This window comes from Sus scrofa, chromosome 6 (assembly GCF_000003025.6).
Source record: "Sus scrofa isolate TJ Tabasco breed Duroc chromosome 6, Sscrofa11.1, whole genome shotgun sequence".
Classification (NCBI taxonomy): Eukaryota; Metazoa; Chordata; class Mammalia; order Artiodactyla; family Suidae; genus Sus; species Sus scrofa.
The window spans coordinates 138,350,578-138,375,033 of NC_010448.4; the positions used below are offsets into that span (position 1 = coordinate 138,350,578).

The window sequence follows — 24,456 nt, forward strand, 5'->3', positions numbered from 1 at the left end:
TGCTCACAATTTTGTCTAAGGGAAATGTGAACTCACAGCCAATTGCATTCACATGCAGGCCCTTTTCCTGAGATTGCTTTCAAATGTAAGCATAGCATATGTCGTTCCATTAGGAAAAAAAATAATCAAGTGAACTTTAACAATGTAAATTCTTAATATATAGGATTATGGGAAAGAGTCATGTTGTTTAAAACAATGCATGGTTTTACTTCTAGATGGATTCACAGGGGTGAGAGTAAGGGGTAAGTAAGTGATTTTTAACCCTTACATATCTTACATTACTACATGCCTTGCATATGTGTCAGAACAACTTTCCTCTGTCAGGAGTGTAGGGAGTCAAGTTCAATAACCACATTAGGAAGAATAATAGGCCAATGGCACATGCGTTGACAGATGTTTCTTACCCAGTGGAAAGGAGATAGAGGAAATTAGATGATGAATTTTAAGGCCTGACGCATACGTTGTAGTTTTTTCAAATCTTCAATATTGTGTTCTTCCTGAGGTCACCAACTATGTGTTGGCTGCCTTTGGTGATGCTGAAAAGTCCTTAGAGTCTAAATGAATGAGCTCTGGAATTGCTTCCATGATGAACTGCTAACCAATTTGTCTCAACTGGCACTTGAATGCAAAATTAAAAATGAAGGTCTTCTGGACTGCTTTGTGGCTTGTGGAAGAGCACTGAATGATTTATTCTCACTCATTTTCTCCAGTTTCCATGCTAAAATATTTTTACATGGTCAATAAATTATGAAGGCTGACATTAACAGAATGAACTGTGGATGAAAGTATGTGAACCTGAATATTTATAAGAATGTGGAATTGATATTTTACGTTTTCTCCAACCAGCTCTGGATTTGTGGGATCTCAGTTAAATGAAGGCATCTAACTTAATTCAGATTAATTTAGTAAGAGATCCTGGAGACTGATGGATCATGGGTCATTAATAATGGAAAGCAGGGTGCTTAAATACGTAAGACATTTTAGTGAAAGAAGGTGATATGTTTGGAATAAGTAAGAGGCATGCTCACTCCCTTTGGGGGAAGCCTTTGACATTGAAACACTGAACTTGATTCTGACCTGGGGCCATACTGAGTTCTGATGTGCCAGTGATATCTACCTGTCATCCAAAGGATCAGGTTAGCATTTGGCAGAGGTTGTTGAGAGCTGATATTACAAGCTGTCCCAGAGATGAAGGCATGTTCTAAGAAAAAAGGAAAGGAAGTTTAATTCAGACATAGTCATGTAGACTTTGGAGGAAAGATAAAATGTTCTACATGGAGAAGATTATATGATTTACTGCTGAGAAAAAAAATGTTTTGGGAAATCAAAAAACTCAAAGGAAACATTAAGAAATGAGTTTTTTGGCATATTACAGGGAATAGCAGTGCTAATGGCTAATATTTTGAACTTTACAAGGTACTGTGTTTTGTACTTATTTTACTTCAATTAACTCTCAAAAGATACTATGAGGTGTGCATGTCTTAGATACTTTTTAATTTTTTGGTTATGGACTCTGTTATTTGTAGCAATAATAACAAATATGTGTTAAGCCTCTTTGAGCAGGTGGCAGCAGATAATTAAACAAATCAGAAAAGAAAGTCACTGTGGACTTTTCATACTATATTGATTTATACCTGGCATTCTCATAATCAGTAATGTGAAAACTCCATATGTTTTTCAGTCCTGAAGGGGACAACCTAATATATTTCCAGAAATCCATTAGGATCTAAATATTGACCTTTTTTTCTTTAGATGCCAACTTTCAGAGCTCAAAGGAACTGACATGACAAGCATTTAGGACATGTGAGATGCTTGTGACCTCACAAACATTGAAATGAGAGATGATGAAGCTTATTTTTAGCAGGGTATTTAGAGAAGCCTCATGGGCTAATTTTCACTTAGAGCTGCTCATATAACAGTTGAAGATGTCCTAATAGGGCACACTGCCAAGGTCTATGATTGTTGTTATTTAGCACTTTATTTTAAGAGCTTTAAGCATTATCCAGAAATATTTATTAAGTGCATTTATGTGCAAGGCAAGGCTGTTTGAGTGCAGGACAATCTTTGTAGGTCTAAGTAGTGAATAATTTCAGCCTTTGGCACATGATGAGAAGTGAGGGCGACTATTCCCTAGGCCCTATTCAACAGAAGAGAGCATGATTCCCTTCTTTGTTCTGTAAAAGATATCCGAGCTTTGAAATTTTGGAATTAAGCTTTTTTGACTCGTTACCATCTCCCATCTCACACACTACATATTACATATACAATTTTAGAAATGAACAATAACCAGGATAGTTTAATGAGTGTGGCATGGTAGTCTGGATCAATGTAGTGCAACCTCCTTTCTTGCTCTATACAAGTTATTTGGTGAGTTTAGTTTGGTGGTATTTGTTGGGTTATATGGGTAATTTTTTACTTTCTTTTTCGCTATGTTCCTATATGTTGTAGGATTTGCCAAATTTAGAGGACTACCCTGCATGAACAGATACTATTTTGATTCTTTTGATCAGAATGGAATAAGATACAAGGATATCAAACTGGTCAAAGGATTTTATTTGCTGTTAATTCTTTATCGAATTTAACATCCTGCCGTGTCTGAACAAAGTCCACATTTCTCCTAGTTGTCTGCAGAAATGAGGAAATCCTCAGTCATCAGAATGACCTGGAGCTCCAGAACTGATGAAGTCCACTATTGCTGAGAATAGGGACAAAATGTTTTTAGCCTTAAATGACAGCCAGAACCCTGTGGAGATTATCCAGTGACCTGTTCAAAAAGGGGTGGAATGTTCTGATTGCTCTATGGCTTTTCCTGAGGAAAAATGTAAGAGTCTGTGGAGACATTTGATTATAACTTCTTTTTGCCTTATTTGGACAAAGGTCAGGTTTCTTCTCCTCTATCTGCTGTTAAGAACATAACTAAAAAAGTGATAGAACAAATCATAGGCAAGGGACTTTCATAAGGTATTTGCAGGTATTGCTTCTTTTTCTTCTCTGCAAATAAGCATTTTAAATTTAGGAAAAGAGAGTAATGACTTCAGCATGCGCTAAGAATAATGCTCTTCACCTAATTAGGCTATGCATTGCCATGAAAGACAAACTCTTGATACAGAGTGCCAGCAGTTTAAGGTCTCAGATCTCCATACACTTAGCCTCATAGGTGTCTTGGCTAAAGTTCACATGTTTTCTAATGACCAACAATCCATAAAAGAGTACATTGTCCTTACTTCGACATTTATTTTCTTTACCTAGTGATTTATTTACTTTTCCTCTAGTAGGAATTCTTAACATAGCATACGTTGAAAAAAAATGCATTTATCCCATAATTAGCTATGTGAACAAAGAATAAGCATAAACTTACATTATTATTTTGCTTGACTCCACTGTTAGTACTATATAGAATAAAAACCAAAGCTGTGAATTAAAATAATTATGTTAGAAAATTGTTATGATTAAATAAGATGTTTTTGTAATGTCTTGCACAGTGCTTGGCATATATAGGTGCTTATTAAATCTTTGATAGAATGCTTTTTGGAAAAGGTATTGATCATCTAGTAAGGAAAGAGGAACTGCTTCCCTCGTATTTTAACATTTATTTTTCCCTATATCTTGTTCTCTCCAAACCCGTTTTTTGAAACTTACCTTCATTTCTCTTTCTGAAAATTTGTTGTTACAGAAATGCAGTGACTTTTGAATATTGATGTTGTGCCCTGCAACTTTATTGAATGCAATATCTTGATATGTGACAAGTAGAGGTTTTGAGATTATAATTTCAAATGTTTTTATTCTAGTCTAGTATTTAATATAATTCAGTTGGGTAAAGAATCCTAGATTGAAAGTAATTTTTCTCATTGTTTTATGATTCTGTTATGTTCACTTGTCCTTCCTGCTGGTATATTCTTTTGTATAAGCATTTTGATAATTCCTTTCTTTTTTTTTATTTTTTTTATTTTTTTTTTTTGCTATTTCCTGGGCCACTCCCGCGGCATATGGAGTTTCCCAGGCTAGGGGTCGAATCGGAGCTGTAGCCGCCGGCCTACGCCAGAGCCACAGCAACGCAGGATCTGAGCCACGTCTGCAACCTACACCACAGCTCACGGCAACGCCAGATCGTTAACCCACTGAGCAAGGGCAGGGACCAAACCCACAACCTCATGGTTCCCAGTCGGATTCGTTAACCACTGTGCCACGACGGGAACTCCGATAATTCCTTTCTTTGTGTCTTTTCTTTTCTTTTTTTTTTTATTTGTTCTTGAGTTCTAATTAATCAGAAGGTGGGCCTCATAGATGTATATGTTCATGTCTCAATTTTTCTCTATTGTTTTTCTCTTGCTTTATTGTGCTTTTAAGGAGGCATTATCAAATTATATTCCTTTTGAGTTGTTTGGCTTATTTTAATAGTTTTCCAAGAGCTCCTTTTTTTTTTTTTTATTAGTTTCTTTCATAATATCCTGTTTCTGTTTAGAAAATACAATGTCCTCATTAACAATTCTGAAGATACCTGTTAGAATTAAGTATTCTTTTTAAAAAATTTCTTTTTTTTAAATATCAGTTTTCTCTAGTATCATTTTTTTTCTGTCTGCATGTCTCAGTTTCTCTTTCATATTCTAGTTGCCTTAAATGTCTGGGGAGCCTTGAATGAGAATTTATATTTAAGAATGAGGAAATAAAAAGCTAAAGTTGGAGCTCTAGATTCAAAGATAAGACTTGTTAATTTCTGTGCTTTAGGTTAGTGGGTTAAAGGACCTTTTCATTACACCAGGGGACCTCCAAATGTCAGAACACAGAGGTCTATACACTGGAGCCATTCAGCTTCCTCTGTGAGGAACCCTTCCAACTTTGGCCATCTTGAAAATGAGTGAATGGGTGCCACAGGGGTATAGGAGTTTGAAGACATTATCCCCAGAATTTAAATAAGTACCTGTTTTTTAGCCCCAAGTCCCAAGTCCTGAGCCTCTCCACAGTTCTGAGGGTATATGGACTTGCTTTCTGGCTGCAACTCTATCTCTGTATTCTAGGCTGTCACTTCACCTACTCTAATCAGATACCATTTATCTGTTTTCTACTTGCCAAAAATTTCATTGATAACTCTTAGCTGTTCATGGTATTTTTCCCATTTCTCTGTCTTTGTAGGATTTTTCTGTGTGTATTTTTTAATTTTTGTTACTTTACCAGGATTTCAAAGAGTGAGGATGTTAGCATGTGGTCACTCTGAGGAATTGATACAGAAATCACAAAGGGGCTTCACATGTGCACCTATTCTAACCACTTAATAGTAGATACTTAGAATACTATGTGCAGAAGGATTCTAAGACAATGTTTGAGCTACACGATGGAGCACAGAATGGGAGAGAAGTGGTACCAATGCAGTGTAGTGCTGAGTTTATACGCATCATAATGTGTACAAAGCCAGAACACATAATATACATTTCTGTACAGGATGTATGTAAAAAGAAAACTTGCAGCCAGAATAAATTGAGAAAATAATTGAAATGGTCAGGGTGAACACAGAATCTCTAATTTAAAAATACCTTTTTGTGATAGGGAGATAAAAACTGAGTGATCCACCAGAAACTTTATGGGTACCATTGTAGTTTTCAAGAGTTCATTTTAATTAGAGAATAGGGAGTTCTAGAATTGGTTATTATCACAAGAACTTATACAAGCTTAAAATGTAAACAAATTCAAGAGGATTTTTTAGATAAATTTTTTTTATTGTAGATCTGTACATCTACAGATGAAAAAAGGAAACTGAGGATATTTACTTCTGAGATTAAAGAACTTGTCATTATTGAAAAGATATGTTGGTACCACTGTCAATTTGGTAGGATTGGGCTTAATCAGCATGACATTTATTATGTAATCACCATTTAGAGATTTTAAACTTCTTGATGCATTTTTATACCCAACTAGAAATCCATGAAAGTTTTTCAGTGATCTTAAAAAACTGTGTACAATGATAGAATGAGCACTGAAGTAAAAGTTAGAAAATCTGGATTCCAGTCTTGAATAAGCAGATAACTCCTGGAAAGCCTAAAGCTAGTCATTTCAGCTCCTCAGCAAAACTTCATCTTTAATGAGTGATGGGACTGCTGTACATCTAAGATTCTGTTCACTCTCACAGGAGAATTCATACATCCATCCTTTCTGGCTTCTCAGGTTGCATACCTCATAGCTAAAAGCCCACATTATAGATAAAAGTACCATTAATATTTGCAAAAGTAAACAAATGCATATCAGTATATGAGTGTATTTGGGGAATATACTTGTAATACTCACTTCTTTATTAACTATGTTAACAGAAGAATAAAAGATAATCTTTTTTAAGCTGATAAGCTTTAAAAATGTACTTAGCTTGAGATGGGATCATGCTTTATAATATTTTTATGAGAATTTTCTTTCCAGGTTTTGTTTTACTTTGGCTAATGTAAAAGTTGGTGGATATTTCCTAAGAACACAACAATTTCACATTTGGAAGAAACAGTCTTATAATCAACTCAATATTAAATGTTTTACAATTGCTGATCTGCACCTGGATAAAATTAATAGTAACAATATCTACACTTTATAGCAATTTTTGGTAGTTTTAAAAGATCCCTGGAATCCTTTGACATTCCTCCTAAGGAGGTGGCATGTACATCCCCTCCTATCAACCCAAGGAAGACTTGGTGACTACCTTGATGAACACAGTGTGATAGAAGTGATGCTGTGTAACTTCTGAGTTTGGGTGAGGAACAGTAATGGTTGGAGCTGATGTCACCATGTAGGCTATGCTGAGGCTGCCTCTTGGAGAGACTACAAGGAGTGATGACATATGAAGAGAGAGAGACAGCCCCTGCTCCGCTCCTCCACTCCCCAGATACTTGTGTCCTTTCATCCTGGGCACTGTGAGTGAGGAAGCTTTAGAGGTGACTGAAGCTCTAGTCATCGTCTGACCTCAACTACATTAAAGACCCTGAGCAAAACGTGTCTAACTGGGCCTTATCGAAACCCAGATTCATTATGGAAATGAATAGCAGTTATTGTTTTGAGTCATTGTTTTTGGAGGGTTGTTATGCAGCAACAGATAACTTGAATACAGTTTAAAAATCACTTCTCTTGGGAGTTCCCATCATGGCTCAGCAGAAACAAACCCAACTAGTATCCATGAGGATGCGGGTTCTATCCCTGGCCCCACTCGGTAGGTTAAGGATCTGGCATTGCCAGAGCTGTTGTGAGCTGGGGTGCAGGTCACAGATGCAGCTCAGATCCCAAGTTGCTGTGGCGGTGGTACAGGCCTGCAGCTGGAGCTCCAATTTGACCCCTAACCTGGGAACTTACATATGCAGCATGTGTGGCCCTAAAAAGCAAAAAATATATATAAAAGAAATTTTTAAATAAATAAATAAATAAATAATCACTTTTCTCTCCCAGTTTTCCTAAGCAGGCAAGCTTATATTCCTGTTTTATATGTGAAGAAATTGAGACTCAGAGAAATTAAATGAATAGTTGCTTTAGTCTAGTTGAAGTTCCTCTTTGCACCAACGAGGAAAATGAGGATCAGAGAGGTGAGATGACTCACAGAAGTCATAGACCCTGTCAGGGGAAGTTCTGAGATGTTTCCCAGTCCTCTTTTTAGTAATTAGCTCTGTGTGTGGGTGTGTGCGTGTGTGTGTGTGTGTGTGTGTGTGTATTCTGCTTTTTTTGAAACAGATTTTTATTAAATAGCAACATATAACTGCAACACAATTTAAAATGTTTTAAAATTAGGTCACAAAGGGATACAAGATATTTGCAATATGACTGTTATATAGTCATACAACTAAAGTCATCAAATCTTACACCAATACAAACATAAGATTATTCCATAATTAGCCTGAATTTAACAACCATGTACTATGTTAATGGATCTCTTTTCCTATTTAACATTTTCACATTACTTCTGACACTGATATCCTTACCAAATGGTATCTACAAACTAAATTTTAAAAATCTATTAAATGACTAAAACTCTTCCAACCAGTAGTTGTGTGTACATGACACACATCTTGACAGTCAATCCACCCACCACCACACAGGTAGAGCCAAGCCCCTGGCACAGAGGTGGGATGGGGAGAGGAGCTGGAAGTCGCTGCCATCTGCCTCTCGGCCTTCCCAGGCTGCAGCCCAGGCTCCAGTAACCCAGAAACCACAGGAGCTGGCCTCTCAGAAATTGCAGGGAGGGGGCTCTCAGCAGAGTCAGGGAGGAGCCATCCCCAGGCTCAGGTACTCAATTCTCTGCCCCAGCCAGCACATTCCACCTCCACAAGGGGAGGGGAAGAGAGATGGAGAGAAGTGGTATTCATTTTAAGTTCCTAGAGGAAGGGTATGAGTGGGTGAGCAATGAGGGGAGGCAGAGGGCAGGACCCCAGCTGGTTACCCCAGCAGTCCCTGGCCCAGGATGGGGGAAAGGAGGACAACCCCAACACTAGTCCCACTGCTCTGGTCCCACTGCTGCCGCACACACTCACACACAAATACACACTCACACACAGACTTGCTTTTCATCCAGGAAAGTAGAAGTGTCCAGGATCACTTATATTCAGGTCATGTTTGCCTTGGATCCACAGAAATAATAGAAAGAGCACAGACCTTTTGGTGACAGAATGATTTGGTTTCAAATCAGCTTGCTGGCTGTGTGCTTACAGTTAAGTTATTTAACTTCTCCTGAACCATATTTACATCATCTATAAAATGGGGATGAAAGTGTTTCATCTTGAGTATTGTTAGAAAAACAAGATATAATGAATACTAATTGTCTACCACTATAAAGGAACCCAAGAGATGCATCTCATAGAAAAAAATTTTTAAAGTAACTTTTCATTATCATCACATTATTTTCCAGAGGGCCTACAATGAAAAAGTGATATTATAGTATAGTAAAAATAGCAGCTGTAGTTTAGCTTATTTAATCCTCACAGCCAGCACATGAGATAAGTAATATTATTTACATTTCTGGATAAGGAAATGGACATGGAGTATTTGAATCTTGGAAGACTGAAAGGGAAGAAAAAATAACCTCTTAGCATGATGATAAAAAATATATTTTGTTACTATTTGACCTCCCCTTAAGGCTCTTTAGGGGAATAAAACTAAGTGTAGTATGTCTGATAACAGCCAAGTCTCCATTAAGCTAAATCATTTCTCAGTCTTGCTGGAAAGTAAATCAGATTCTATGTAACTGCATCTAATGTTAATGTTGCTTTAGAGAATGTCTTTGTAAGATGTCTGGGATTCCTTGTGTGAGGTCTTCAGTGTAATTTTCATGCCCCAGTTTAGGCCCCCTCACCTGAAATGTGCATGCTGTAATGGTGCTGTGAAGTGTGTTTGCAAATCGAAATAAAAAACACCACTGTTAGGGACTATTTTAGGCTCAGGGTGGACCTGAAACATTTGTCTGATTTGCACTAATAATTTTCAGATTCATGATTTAAGATTTTTAGTAACTTGTCTTTATTGTAAAGTTACAGCTATTCAGTGCACATGGATTAGATTACTTTTTTCCAATATTGTGGGATTTATATTATAAAAAGCCCTGCTATTGGTTATTAGTCAATTGTTCTTTAGCACATAATGTAGTACAGTTATTACACTAGTACTGATTTCTAGTGTGCAAGTGTCTTTTAAAGTTGCTTGTTATCACAAAGTGATTCTAGTAGTTTTGATCATTTTTCTTAGCAGCTCACTAAGTGTTGCTCTCTGGGGAAGTGTCTGGGGAAATATCTCAGATGATAAAGCTCAAAGGCGCATTAAATCTACAAATTCTATTCAGAACTCAGTCTATTTCAACAGTCAGCTCATGCTCTATATGTTTTCTCCTGACCTCCATAAACATCTCCAGGCCATTTCTTATCATTCCCTCAGCTCAGATAGTAAATGAGAATATATCACTTAACTAATATAGTGGCTTGTATGCTTTTGAATCAGGAGAGGGGAGCTGATTAGCATGTTTCCGAGTGAAGGCCTTTCACTTTGCTAGAAACAGTTGGTGCTTTACTGTCTATCATCTGAGAGTCCTGGGGAGCTAAGTGTCCAGTCTAATTTTTTCCCCAGCGAAACAATTCATCAAAAGGTAAAGAAATACAACAACAACAAAAAAAGGAAAAATATCACCTAAGAACTGGAAAAGTAGAACTACTTCAAAGATCTTATAAAATAAATGTATTTAAAGTTGATTGAAGACATAAAATGAAGAAATACAAATTTCATGAAATCATAATGAATCGTATGTTCAATAAGAAAAGATTATTTGAAAAAGGACATTTTAGGAGTTCCCATCGTGGTGCAGTGGAAATGAATCTGACTAGCAACCATGAGGTTGCGGGTTTGATCCCTGGCCTTGCTCAGTGGGTTAAGGATCCAGCGTTGCCCTGAGCTGTGGTATAGGTCACAGACACGGCTCGGATCCTGCCTTGCTATGGCTGTGGCGTAGGCTGGCAGCTACAACTCTGATTCAAACCCTTGCCTGGGAACCTCCATATGCAGCCCTAAAAAAAAAAAAAAAAAAAAAAGAAAGAAAGAAAGAAAAGAAAGAAAGAAAGAGGACATTTTAGAAATCAAAGATAGTCATTGAAATAAATAAATAAATAAATTTATTTATTTATTTATTTATTTCTGCTTTTTAGGGCCTCATCCGAGCAGCATATGGAGGTTCCCACGCTAGTGGCTGAATCAGAGCTATAGCTGCCAGCCTACGCCAGAGCCACAGCAACATCAGATCTGAGCCGCATCTGTGACCTACACCACAGCTCACAGCAGTAAAAGCCAGTGATTATCCTATGAAGATATCATCCTCTCCATTTAATAGCTAAAGAAACTGAGGCTCAGAAAGTCATATAATTCACTCACGTTCACCTAGATTATAAATAGTGGAGCTGAACTTGAACCCAGGTATCTCTGAGTCCAAAATTTCATTTTAACTATTACACTACACTGCCTGAGTATGAATCCTAAAACTATAAGGGTGTATATAGATACATCTTTCTGTATTTATCTACATAAACTATTCAAACACAGGCATATAGTAATATTAATAGCAGTAAATTATGGAAGTTTATTTGTGATTTCCTCTGCATCCAGAGTTTTCTACATTCAACATTGTAATAGAAAAATGAACACACCCTAGTCTTCTTGGTAAGTACATTAGATGAAGCAAAGCAAAGAATAAAATGTGAAACAAACCCAAAAACCCCTCAAAGATAGGATAAAAAGCAGATTAGATTCAAGTAGAAGTGGGAATTTGTGGTATTAAAAATAGATCTAAGAATGCAACAAAAAGAGAAGTTATACGTTCTATCTATAATTTTTAGTGGCCACCTTGTATTTTGAACATATATACCCAATTAACATAATTTAAATTTAATCAATAGCTTTAGTATCAACATAAACTTAGTTAATAACATAAGTTCCAACTTTTAACTTTGATCATATTTTTGTTTCAAATATAATTTTTGCTAGCATTTAATTTCCAACTTCTTTATATAGCCCAGTTATTATTCATATTTCTTACACAGTCAATGGTTATTTAGAGTTTATCATTGATTTTTATATCTCTAGTCTCCATCTTCTTAAATTACACTCTGTTAGTATTCCATGGCAGTATACAAAATTACTACAAACTTAGTGGTTCAAAATAATATACATCTGTTATCTCCATTTGTGTAGATGAATCCAGACAAAGGCCAAAGCGTAGACTTCTGATTAGTTTTTCCAGAGGTTGAAATCAGGTTGTCATCTGGACTACATTGCCTTCTGGAGGCTCTAGGAAATGTTCTGCTTCCAAGATCATTCAATATGTTGGCAGAATTCAGTTCTTTGTGTTTATAGGATGTAGATTCCCATCTATTGTTGATGTTGGCCAGGGATCACTCTCAGATTAGAGGCTGCCCACAGTAACTTTTCATGTGGCCCTCTCTCTTTTCCTTTATACATACTTTGAATCTCTCTGATTTCCTCTGTCTCTGACCCCTGGGCCCAAATTTAAAGGAGTCATAATCTCCCTATCTTAAGATCAGTTTATTTGGCATATATCAATACATCAGCAAAATCTCTTTATAGTAGTAACATATTAGTGGAGTACCTAGTAGAAAGTCTTTTACAACAGGGGTGAATATCAAGGGGCCATCTTAGAATTCCTCTAACACATAAACTTCTAAAGATTTTTTAAAGAGAAAACATTAATGGTAAAATCTCTCACACCAGTCAGAATGGCCATCATTAATAAGTCCACGAATAACAAGTGCTGGAGAGGGTGTGGAGAAAAGGGAACCCTCCTGCAGTGTTGGTGGGAATGTAAGCTCATACAACCACTGTGAAGACCAATATGGAGGTGCCTTAGAAATCTATACCTAGAACTACCGTATGTTCCAGCAATCCCACTCTTGGGCATATATCCAGACAAAACTTTCCTTAAAAAAAGACACTTGCATCTGTGTGTTCATTGCAGCACTATTCACAATAGCCAAGACATGGAAACAACCCAAATGTCCATCAACAGATGATTGGATTCGGAAGATGTGGTATATATACACAATGGAATACTACTCAGCCATAAAACGAATGAAATAATGCCATTTGCAGCAACATGGATGGAACTAGAGACTCTCATACTGAGTGAAGTAAGTCAGAAAGAGAAAGACAAATACCACGTGATATCACTCATATCTGGTATCTAATATACAGCACAAATGAACCTTTCCACAGAAAAGAAACTCATGGACTTGGAGAATAGACTTGTGGTTGCCCGGGGAGAGGGGGAGGGAGTGGGGTGGATTGGGAGCTTGGGGTTAATGGATGCAAACTATTGCTTTTGGAATGGATTAACAATGAGATCCTGCTGTGTAGCACTGAGAACTCTGTCTAGGTACTTACAATGGAGCATGACAATGGAAAAAAAAGTATGTATATATGTATGTGTAACTGTGTCTTTATGCTGTACAGTGGGGGAAAAAAATTTGTGTTGGGGAAATAACAATAAAAATAAATAAATGTAAAAATTTTAAAATAGGAAAAAAATTAAAAAAAAGTCTCATATCTTCTTTTCTTAAAATCTTTATAACATCACTCATGAGTGATTGTTTAGCTGGATATAGAGTTTTATGTTGACAGTAATTTTCTCAGCTTAAGATATTTTTCCACTGTCTTCTTACTTCTATTATTGCTGTCTGTAAGTCTGCTGTTAAGTTGAAATTTCAGTCTTTCAATCTTCAAATCTGTCCTTGTATAGTTTATTCTTCTTTAAATTTCTCTTAGTTTTTGATGTCCTGAAATTTTTCTAAGGTCTGTGTAGTCTGGATTTAGTTTTATTTATCCTGCTTGTTATAATTTCTGAGTTTGAGGAGTCATGACTTTTAACAACCTTGGAAAATTTTCAATTACTGTCTCTTACTTCTTTCTCCTTTTTCCTTCAGAAACACTTAATAATCTTATGTTCTGAAACATCTATTCAGCACCTAAAGTCTTCTTATTGGATTTTCCACTTCTCTTTATTTTCTTTAAAAATTGTTTTCTCAGCATAGGCCAGATCATGCACAGCTGTGCCAACTCGGGTGAGGAAGGCATGTACAAAAAGAGTACAATTAGGAGTTCCCGTTGTGGCACAGTGGTTAACGAATCGGACTAGGAACCATGAGGTTGTGGGTTCGATCCCTGCCCTTGCTCAGCGGGTTAAGGATCCGGCATTGCCGTGAGCTGTGGTGTAGGCTGCAGACGTGGCTCGGATCTGGCATTGCTGTGGCTCTGGCATAGGCCGGCAGCTACAGCTCCGATTAGACCCCTAGCCTGGGAACCTCCATATGCCGAGGGAGTGGCCCTAGAAAAAGGCAAAAAGACAAAAAAAAAAAAAAAAAAAAAAAGGAGTACAAATTAGATTTATATTTATAATCATATAATATATTCATCTCCAAAGTCCATATCTGTTAAATGCATTCCACATTTATGAGTTTAACCATATGCATTTCCATGTTAGCATATGTTTCTGAAAACACTCACTAATAACACAAAAGAGCAGGTTCTGCCTTCACTTAGGCACTTGCTTTCACTGAGTTTTTTATATGGTTGGTTGATTTCTCTAGGACAGTGTTCCAAATGAAACATTAGGAGCACGCCCAGTTGATATTTTACACAACAGTGTAGTCAGGGAGCACAAAGTTAAAGATGTGGGAAGTTATACATGGAATAGGTAATCAAGTCGCATTGTTTCCAAAATGGGGAAACAGCAACAGAGAGTGGGCAAGTTACAAAAATGTCAAGAACAATATCAGGACATTTGATAAGTACACACCCAAAATATTGGGTGTGTTTGGAAGGTAACTGCTTTTATGTTTAATCATGTCACTCCTTTCATCTCCATAATGACTATTTTGCATTTTTGTAACCCCTTTATTTAACTAGAATAGAATCAATAAATAAGAAAATCCAAATAAATAAATAAATAAAAATTGTTTTCTCTATCTCACTGGACTGGATTCTGAATAATCACAGATACATGTTCTAGTATATTAGTTCTTTTTTCAGCTGTGTTTAATATTATTTAATCCATTCATTGCTTGTTAATTTTGATGATGTTATCTCTCATTTTGAGTCATTCTCTCTTTTTTTTTTAATCTGGTTTTTTTTTCCCAAGTCTCTCTCTTTTTTTGGCTTAAAAAATAAAGGTTATTTATTGGCTCACATAACTGGACAGTTCAGAGATGAGACTACCTTCAGGTGGTGCTTGATATAGGCTCCAATGATGTGCCCAGAACCCAACTTCTCTCTATTGGTTTCTAAGCATCCTCAGCATTCTTTTTCATATTCTTTTCTATTATGGTTTATTACAGGATATCGAATATATTTCTCTCTGCTATACATTAGGCCCTCATTGTTTATCCATTCTATATATAATGGTATACATGTGTTAATCCCAAATTCTATCCTCCCTGCCACCTTGGACACCACAAAGCTGTTCTCTATGTCTGTGAGCCTGTTTCTGTTTTATAGATAAGTTCACTTGTATCATATTCTAGATTCCACATATAAGTAATACATATGGTATTTGTCTTTCTCTTTCTAACTTCACTTAGTATGATAATTTTTAGGTCCACCCATATTGCTGCAAAGTAAGCCTCTCTTTTAATGTTCTTACTTCTTTATTTTATATATTAGTTTATTAAATGTATACAAATTTACTGTCATTTGGCAGCTAATACAATAGTAATTGTTTCAAGCAAGAATCATCAGTGGATTGTGAAACTAATGAGTAAAAGTTTGACAAGAGATCAGGATATTTAAATAGTCTTAAAGTATCTTCCCACATGAAATTTATCCATTACAAAGGAGAAATAGTACCTTTATAGTGAAAAAACCTGGCACATATTACAAGTGTTCAGAGTTATTCTCCATAGTAATAGGAAAAATAGACACAATTTGCCTCCTGATATGATGCATTGAGAGGATTCCTCTGTGGCATTTCTGCCAAAAATGCCTAACCTGAGTCCAACCATAAGGCTTAGTTCCCCATCATTTGTAATTTCCTTTTTGAGAGATACCAACTTTTATTAATCTATAATAATGTAATATATATTACCTAGTTATTCAGGGTACAAGATTTGGAGTTACATAGACCTTATTTTGAGATCTTGAGCCATCATCCACCATGAAGATTTAAAAAATTGAAGCCAAATGGCTAAAAAAGGATTGTTCTGGAGAAAGCTGTTAATGTTTTGTATAATTCCATTCCTGTGGAATAGAAGGGGTGCTTCCTCCTCCCCCTGATCTAAATAAGAAAGGGGGCTCAAAGGAAATTACTTATAGAAGTTGACTTACTATCCTGTAGTCTGGAAGCATTGGGATGGCAAGAGAAGCTGGAGACAGTTTGGCCCAAAGCGGGGGAACCGAGAGAAAGAGGACCACCTTGAGAATAAAACTCTCTTCTGTTACATGGTAGGACAAGGGTATTTGAGTTTTCTTGTGGATCAGATGTAGGCCACATAAGAGAGAGGCAATATGGAGCTACTTTGAATTCCACTCCCTTCCCCAAGAAACTGTGATGCTAATGAGAGATATTACTTCTACATGCATGAAAGCTGAGGGAAGAATTTGAAGCAGCCAGCAAGTGATAAGTAAGGGTCAAGAAAGTTGAAATTGGGAGAGTTCTCCTGTGGCACAGCCAGTTAAGGATCCAGCTTTGTTACTGCTGTGGCTCTGGTTACAGCTGTGCCACAGTTTCTATCCCTGGCCTGGGAACTTCTGCATAATGCAGGCGTGGCCAAAAAAGAAGAACGTTGAGATTGGAAAGATCCAGTGTGATATCATTGAGAAATTCACCAAGGCATCCCAGAAGAGAAAGAATTAACTTTGGGACACTGCCACCCTGAGACGGTTCTATCACAGATTATTCCATGCCTCTCAAGTGAGATCTATCCTGCTGCTTCCTTGTCCTTCCTCATTACCCTATCTCCAAGCCTGATGGATGCAGAGAAGACCTGACAACAGTGAGAAGAGGAAAAATGTGGCGAAAAGAGAGAAGTCAAGAGTGTTCTTTGCCCATTCTGGACTCCAGGGCTAAAGTAATACCAAGCTCAGGTAGGAGGATAAGCTAAGGGGTGGTAGAGGTGATAAGAATAAGGAACAGTGATTATGACATTTTTAGTCCTGTAATGAGACTCTAAATATGCATAAAAATAACTAGAATACTTGCGTATCTGAACATACTTGAAATTTCCTGCCAAGATCTCATCGTAGTGGTAAGGGAGAAATAGCCCACAAAGTAAGTTTGAAGGGTCAGCAGTGAAAAATAATAGTCATTTTATTTGCTTTTTGCATCGTTTTGTTTATCTGCTTGTATTCTATTGGGTCCAGCTCATGCAATATCCAGATTTAAATACAGCTTGTACTAGGTCTTATGGTAATTAACTGGAAGAACTGAAACTGAAATTCAGGTATTATTTACACTATATGATAATGACTTTCTTTAAAAAAAAAATAGAAGAAGAAGGGGTGGGGAAAAGGAGAGAGAATGAATATTTGGTATTTGTTTGCATAATTAGAAAGCTTAGTTTTATCTCTGGCCCAAAGGATAAACACATGCAAAGTGCTGGATCCGCAAAATCTTCTTTCCAAGAAGCACAAGCCAAGTTTTGCCTGCCTTGTGTATGGAATTCCCCTGGACGTGAGGCTGAGACTTTGAGAGGCCAGGATTACCCTGGGGAGCCAATACTTATGGAGAGAGCAGATGGCTTCCAAAGTAAAACCTAGGGAGAGTTTCCTAAAGGGGACTAGATCTTAGGGTTTTGGCAGAGAGGAGGTTGTTTCACTAGTAGAGTGAAAACATCCCACCCCTAGTTCACTTCCCTCCATATACACACTTGTAGAACATTTTCTCCATAATGACAACACACAGCACTGTATTCACTACTGAAGGATGATCATATCTTCCTGTCAAATGCAGAGGGCTTTTCAAATAGATCATGAGGAGCCTGTGTTTTGTCGATAAACCTCTAGTAAGACCCAGAGGGAAACCAGAACACAGGCTTAGGATTTGAGGCTGTAGCCTGGCTAGTGACAGTAACCAGGCCTGGGCCTCCACTGTGGAGGGGCTGGCAGGGAAGGGGGAGGGGAAACCAGGTGCAGAAAAGGAAGGGGATTTCGTATAGTTCTGCTTTGAACTCTGTATTAGTTGAAAATGTCACTCTCACTGGAAACTATGTTAATGAATGACAACCAAAGCACTCAAGGTACACTGTTTTATAATACAGTATTTGTTTCCTAGAGCAGCTGGACCAACTATTTTCACGAAATATGTGTTTTAATGAAGTAGGGCCCCACTGTATTGTAAGGGGCAGGACACTGAACATAAATTGGATGTGAGTTTTCTATAAGAAATTTGCCATCCAAGCATTTGCCAGCACTAAAGCTCTGAAAATCAGCACCTCATTTCCCTTCAAGCAAATTATCTGAAGCTGACTAGAAGATTCAATTTTGACAGGGGCTTTGAAGTTGGGTTTATTATTCCTCCATTTTTTTAAATAAAAGTTACATGCCTCACTTCTCCAAAAACACCTGCAAGTAATTTTTATTTACTTGTAGATATTAGGAAGTGAAGAGAGTAAGGCAGTTAATAATAGCCAGGGTTCCTTTTGTTTGAAATTTTAAAACATCCTTCAATAATATACTATCCCCCGCAAACATTCTCCATTAAACACAGCCTTAATTATTTGGACATAATTTGTTAAAAATTCAATGTTTAACTTAAAAAATTAGCAATAAAAGTATTAAATTATGACATAGAAAGTCATATTAAACTATAATGATAAATATTTCTCTCTTTGAATAATGTCCTAAAATATATAACCGAGTTAATTTTTTATATGCATTTTCATTCTCTGTATAAAACATAAAGAATCATCTATAAGAAGTATTGATCATATATTTATCCTTTTTTCCATCCTTCGTTTTGTTTTATTATTAATGGTGATAGCTAAATGATAATCTTTTAGTTTACTTAGGTTTGATATATTTAAAGTAGGAGGCATGATGAGAAGGTAGGTTTTGGACAATTTCACTAAACTGTCCTTCCCTCTTAGACCTGAACTTATTTTGAATGGTACATAAAAATAAGTATATATATAGGTTCACAAAATAGTAAATGTAAAATCTTTTGCTTTTCCTTTTCTTCCTCTCTAAGTAATTCTTTGAAGGTATCCATTTTTAGTGGACTAGCCTCCCCTTATTCTAGGAGAAATCAGAATAAGTTGTATGCTGACCCAAGAAAATATCTGATGAGAATATACATTATTTTAAGATAGTGGGAGATATAAAAATGCTTACTATCATATAATTGGAACACTGTTTTTCATTTATATGTTTATATAGTGTGTGTTTCATCATATTAGTGCCTGACATCTGTTAAAAACCGTACCTCACTATCAGATATTTAGAGAAGAAATAATATCAGTCCTACACAAAATCTCAGAAAACTAAAGAGGAGAAAATATCTCTCAATTCATTTTATGAGGCCCATAATACCATATCTCCAAAAGCAGGCAAATATGTTAGAAGAAAAATATAAAGCAATATCCCCTGTGAACAGAGATTCAGAATTTCTTAACCAAGTATTAGCCAACAACAAAAAAGCAACACATAGAAAGATACTATATCATGACTGAGTGGATTTAATCACAATTATGCAAAGTTGGTTTAACATTTGAAAAATCAATTCACGTAATTCATCATATTAATTGAATTAAAAAAGAAAAATACATTATTTTAATAGATACAGAAGAAAAGTTTGACTAAATCCAATTCCTGTGTTTGGCTAAAAAAAAAAGAGAGAAATTCTCTTCAAATTAGGGACAGAAGGAACTTCCTAAGTTTGAAAAAGTGTATTTTTTCAGAAAATCTATAGGTAATATCATACTTAAGAGTGAAAGACTGAATGTTTTCCTCCAAGATTCTCTTCAGCATAGTATTAGAGTTTCCTAGTATGCTAAGTAAAAGAAACAAAAAACATGCAGATTGAAAAGAAAGAAAGAAAACTGTCTTATTGGTGGACACCATGATTGGGCACACAAAAAATCCTAAAACTAAGGAAAAGCTATTAGAACTTATAAATGAATTTAGCAAGATCACAGGATACAAAGTCAATATACAGAAACCAATTGCATTCCTATATTCGAGAATGAAACAATTGGAAATTAAAATTTGAAAAATGAGGGAGTTCTCATTGTGGCTCAGTGGGTTAAGAATCCAGCATAATGTCCTTGAGCTTGTGGTCCCTAGCCTCACTCAGTGGATTAAGGATTTTGCATTGCTGCAAACTTTGGCATAGGTCACAGATGTGGCTTGGATTTTTTTTTTTTTTTTTTCCTTTTTTAGGGCCATACCTGAAGCACATGGAAGTTCCCAGGCTAGGGGTTGAATTGGGGCTGCAGCTGCAGGCCTATACCACAGCTCAGGGCAACACTGGATCCTTAGCCTACTGAGCAAGGCCAGGGATCACACCCACATCCTCATGGATACTAGTCAGGTTCATAACCCACTGACCCACAATGGGAACTCCCTGCAGCTCCAATTTGATTCCTAGCCTGATTCCATAAAAATTTTTTTTAAAAATAAAAAATGAAAAAAATACCAGGTACAATTGCATTAAAAATAAGATTTAGGAGTTCCCGTCGTGGCGCAGTGGTTAACGAATCCGACTAGGAACCATGAGGTTGCGGGTTCAGTCCCTGCCCTTGCTCAGTGGGTTAACGATCCGGCGTTGCCGTGAGCTGTGGTGTAGGTTGCAGACGTGGCTCGGATCCCGAGTTGCTGTGGCTCTGGCGTAGGCCGGTGGCTGCAGCTCCGATTGGACCCCTAGCCTGGGAACCTCCATATGCCGCAGGAGCGGCCCAAGAAATAGCAACAACAACAACAAAAAAAAGACAAAAAAGACAAAAAAAAAATTAAAAAAAAATAAGATTTAGAGATGTATTTTTCTAAAAAGTGCAAGCCCTATAAACTGGAAACTAGCAAACATCATGAAATTGAAGAAGACCTAAACCAATTTAAAGTTCTGCCATTTTTATGAACTAGAAAACTCTATATTGGAGTTCCCGTCACGGCTCAGTGGTTAACAAATCCGACTAGGAACCAAGAGATTGTGGGATCAATCCCTGGCCTTGCTTAGTGGGTTAAGGACCCAGCATTGCCGTGAGCTGTGGTGTAGGTTGCAGGTGCAGCTCGGATCCCGCATTGCTGTGGCTCAGGCGAAGACTGGTGGCTACAGCTCCAATTTGACCCCTAGCCTGGGAACCTCCATGTGCTGCAGGAGTGGCCCAAGAAATGGCAAAAAGACAAAAAAAAAAAAAAAAGAAAGAAAAAAAAAAAGAAAACTCAATATTATTGTCACTTCTCCCCAAATTTATCTATAGAGTCAAAGCAATCCCAATCAAAATCCTAGCAAATCTTTTAAATCTATATGTAAATGCAAGTAACCTAAATATATAAAATAGTCTTAAATAAGAATATAATTAGGAGCACCGATATTATTTGATCTCAAAACATACTATACTGCAGTCAAAAGACTGTGGTATTGGCATAAGGGTGAAAACATAGATCAATAGAACAGAATAGAGAATCCAGAAAAAAACCTCCAGTCAACTGATTTTTCTATACATTGGCAAAATAATTAAATGAGGAAAGAAATGTGTTTTCAACAAATTATTCAGGAAAAGCTTAATATATAGGGAAAACTGATTGAATCTCAATCCTTACTTCATATCATATTTTAAAATGAACTCTAAATGGATCAGAGATCTAAACATTAAAGCTAAAACTGTAAACCTTCTCAAAAAAATAGAAAAAAAATTTCATGAATTTGGATTCCTTATAGAACAAAAATAGCACAAATCATAAAAATTTGATGAAATAGTCTTCTGTTCTAAAATATTAAGAAAATGAAAGTAATTGACTTGAAGAAAATATTAAGAATTCATATCTCTGACAACATACTCATATCCAGAGTATAGAAATAAATCTTACAATTGGGCATGAAACTAGAAATCAACCACAGGAAAAGTGAGAAAAAAACCTACTACATGGAGACTAAACAACATGCTATTAAAAAACCATGGGTCAATGAGGAAATCAAGAAGGAAATTAAAAAAATACCTCAAGACAAATGATAATGACACAACCACTCAAAATCTATGGGATACAGCAAAAGCAGTGCTCAGAGGGAAGGTCATAGCAATACAGGCCTTCCTCAAAAAAGAAGAAAAATCTCAAATCGACAACTTAGCCCACAACCTAAATGAATTAGAAAAAGAAGAACAAGCAAAACCTAAAGTCAGCAGAAGGAAGGAAATCATAAAGATCAAAGAGGAGGAGTTCCCATCATGGCGCAGCAGAAATGAATCCAACTAGGACCATGAGGTTATGGCTTTGATCCCTGGCCTCACTCAGTGGGTTAAGGATCTGGCATTGCCATGAGCTGTGATGTGGGTTGCAGATGTGGTTCAGATCCCGTGTTACTGTGGCTGTGGTGTAGGCCATCAGCTCTAGCTCCGATTGGACCCCGGCCTGGGAACCTCCACTGCTGTGGGTATGACCCTAGAAAAGACAAAAGGACCAAAAAAAAAAAAAAAAAACAAAAAAAAAAGCTAAAGGCTTTCCCACTAAGATCAGGAACAAGACAAGGCTGTCTACTCTCACCACTTTCATTCTACATAATTTTAGAAGTCCTAGCCCTGGCAATCAGAGAAGAAGATATAAAATAATAAAAGGAATCCATATTGGAAAAGAAGTAAAACTGTCATTGTTTGCAGACAACATGATACTATATGTAGAAAATTCTAATTATACCACCAGAAAACTGCTAGAGCTCATCAATGAATTTGGTAAAGTTGCAGGATACAGAATAAATTCACATAAATCTCTTGCATTCCTATATGCTAAAAATGAAGGCTCAGAAAGAGAAATTAAGGAAATAATCCCATTTACCATCTCATTCAAGAAAATAAAATACCTAGGAATAAACCTACCTAAGGAGGCAAAAGACTTATAGTCTGAAAACTATAAGACACTAATGAAGGAAACTGAAGATGACACAAACAGATGGAAAGATATGCCATGCTCTCTATTGCAATAATCAACATTGTCAAAATGACTCTACTGACTAAGGCAATCTACAGATTCAGAGCAATTCCTATCAAACTACCAATAGTGTTTTCACTTTTCATAGAACTAGAGCAAAAAAAAAAAAAATATATATATATATATATATATAATTTATTTATTTATTTATTTTGCTTTTTAGCACCCTACTGGTGGCATATGGAGGTTCTCAGGCTAGGGGTCAAATTGGAGCTACAGCTGCAAGCCTACACCACAGCAATGCAGGATTCAAGCCACGTCTGTGACCTACACCACAGCTCATGTCAACACCAGATAGTTAACCCACTGAGCAAGGCCAGGGATTGAACCCACATCTCCATGGATACTAAATGGGTCAATTACTGCTGAGCCACAATGGGAACTCCCTAGAACAAAAATTGTTTAAATATGTATGGAAAAACAAAAGACCCCAAATAGCCAAAGCAATCTTGAGAAACGAAAACAGAGCTGGAGGAATCAGACTCCCAGACTTCAGACTTGCCTGTAAAGCTACAGTTATCAAAACAGTATGGTACTGACCCAAAAACAGAAATATGGATTTATGGAACTGCATGGAAGTCCCAGAAATAAACCAACACACCTATGGTCAATTAATCTATGACAAAGGAGGCAAGAACATACAAGCAGGATAGTCTTTTAAGAAGTGGTGCTGGGAAAACTGAACAGCTACATGTAAAAAATGAAATGAGAACACTTTCTAACACCACACACTAAAATAAATTCAAAATGGATTAACAAAACATAGACTGGATACCATAAAACTCTTAGAGGAAAACATAGGTAGAACACTCGATGATGTAAATTGCCACAATATATATATTTTTTTCTTTTTATGGCTGTACCTGTGGCATACGGAAGTTCCTAGGCTAGGGGTCGAATCAGATCTGCAGCTGCCAGCCTACACCACAGCCCCAGCAACACCAGATGCCAGCTGCATCTACAAACTATGCTGCAGCTTATAGCAACACCAGATCCTTAACCTACTGAGAAAGACCAGGGATCAAACTCGAACCCTCACAGAGACAAGTCAGGTTATTAACCCACTGAGCTACAATGGGAACTCCTGCAGCAATGTCTTTTTTGACCCACCTCCTAGAGTAATGAAAATTAAAGCAAAGATAAACAAATGTAACCTAATTAAGCTTAAAAGCTTTTGCACAGGACAAAAAAACCCATAAACAAAATGAAATGAAAAGACAATCCACGGAGTGTGAGAAAATTTTTGCAAATGACATGACCAACAAGGAGTTAATCTCCAAAATATACGAACATCTCATACAACTTCATACCATAAATAAATAAATAAATAATGATCGGAAGATCTAAACAGACATTTCTCCATCAGAAGACAGACAGATGGCCAAAAGCACATGAAAAGATATATAATATTGCTAAGAATTAGAGAAATGAAAATCAGAACTACAATGAGGAACCACCTCACAGCAGTCAGAATGGCCATCATCAAAAATTCTACAAACAATAAATGCTGGAGAGGGTGTGGAGAAAAGGGAACGCTCCTCCACCGTTGATGGGAATGTAAATCGGCACAATCACTAGGGAAAACAGTATGGAGATTCTTTTAAAAGCTGAAAATAGAACTACCTTGGGCATCTATCTGAAGAAAACCATAATTTGAAGAGATACATGCACCTCAATGTTCATTGCAGTAATGTAATGTTCATTACAATAGTCAAGACATGGATGCAAACTAAATGTCCATAGCAGAGGCCTGGATAAAGAAGATGCAGTACATATATACAATGAAATATTGCTCAACCATAAAAAGGAACAAAAAATGCCATTTGC

General features: G+C 36.7%; 1 long non-coding RNA gene across 1 annotated transcript in view; it reads left to right on the top strand.

The window, feature by feature from the left end:
- Nucleotides 16,330-24,456, top strand: part of LOC102164080 — a 60,272-nt gene continuing 52,145 nt past the window's right edge. Inside the window, exon 1 of the long non-coding RNA XR_297444.2 lies at nucleotides 16,330-16,578. This is a non-coding gene — a long non-coding RNA (uncharacterized LOC102164080). The remainder of the gene's footprint in view (nucleotides 16,579-24,456) is intronic.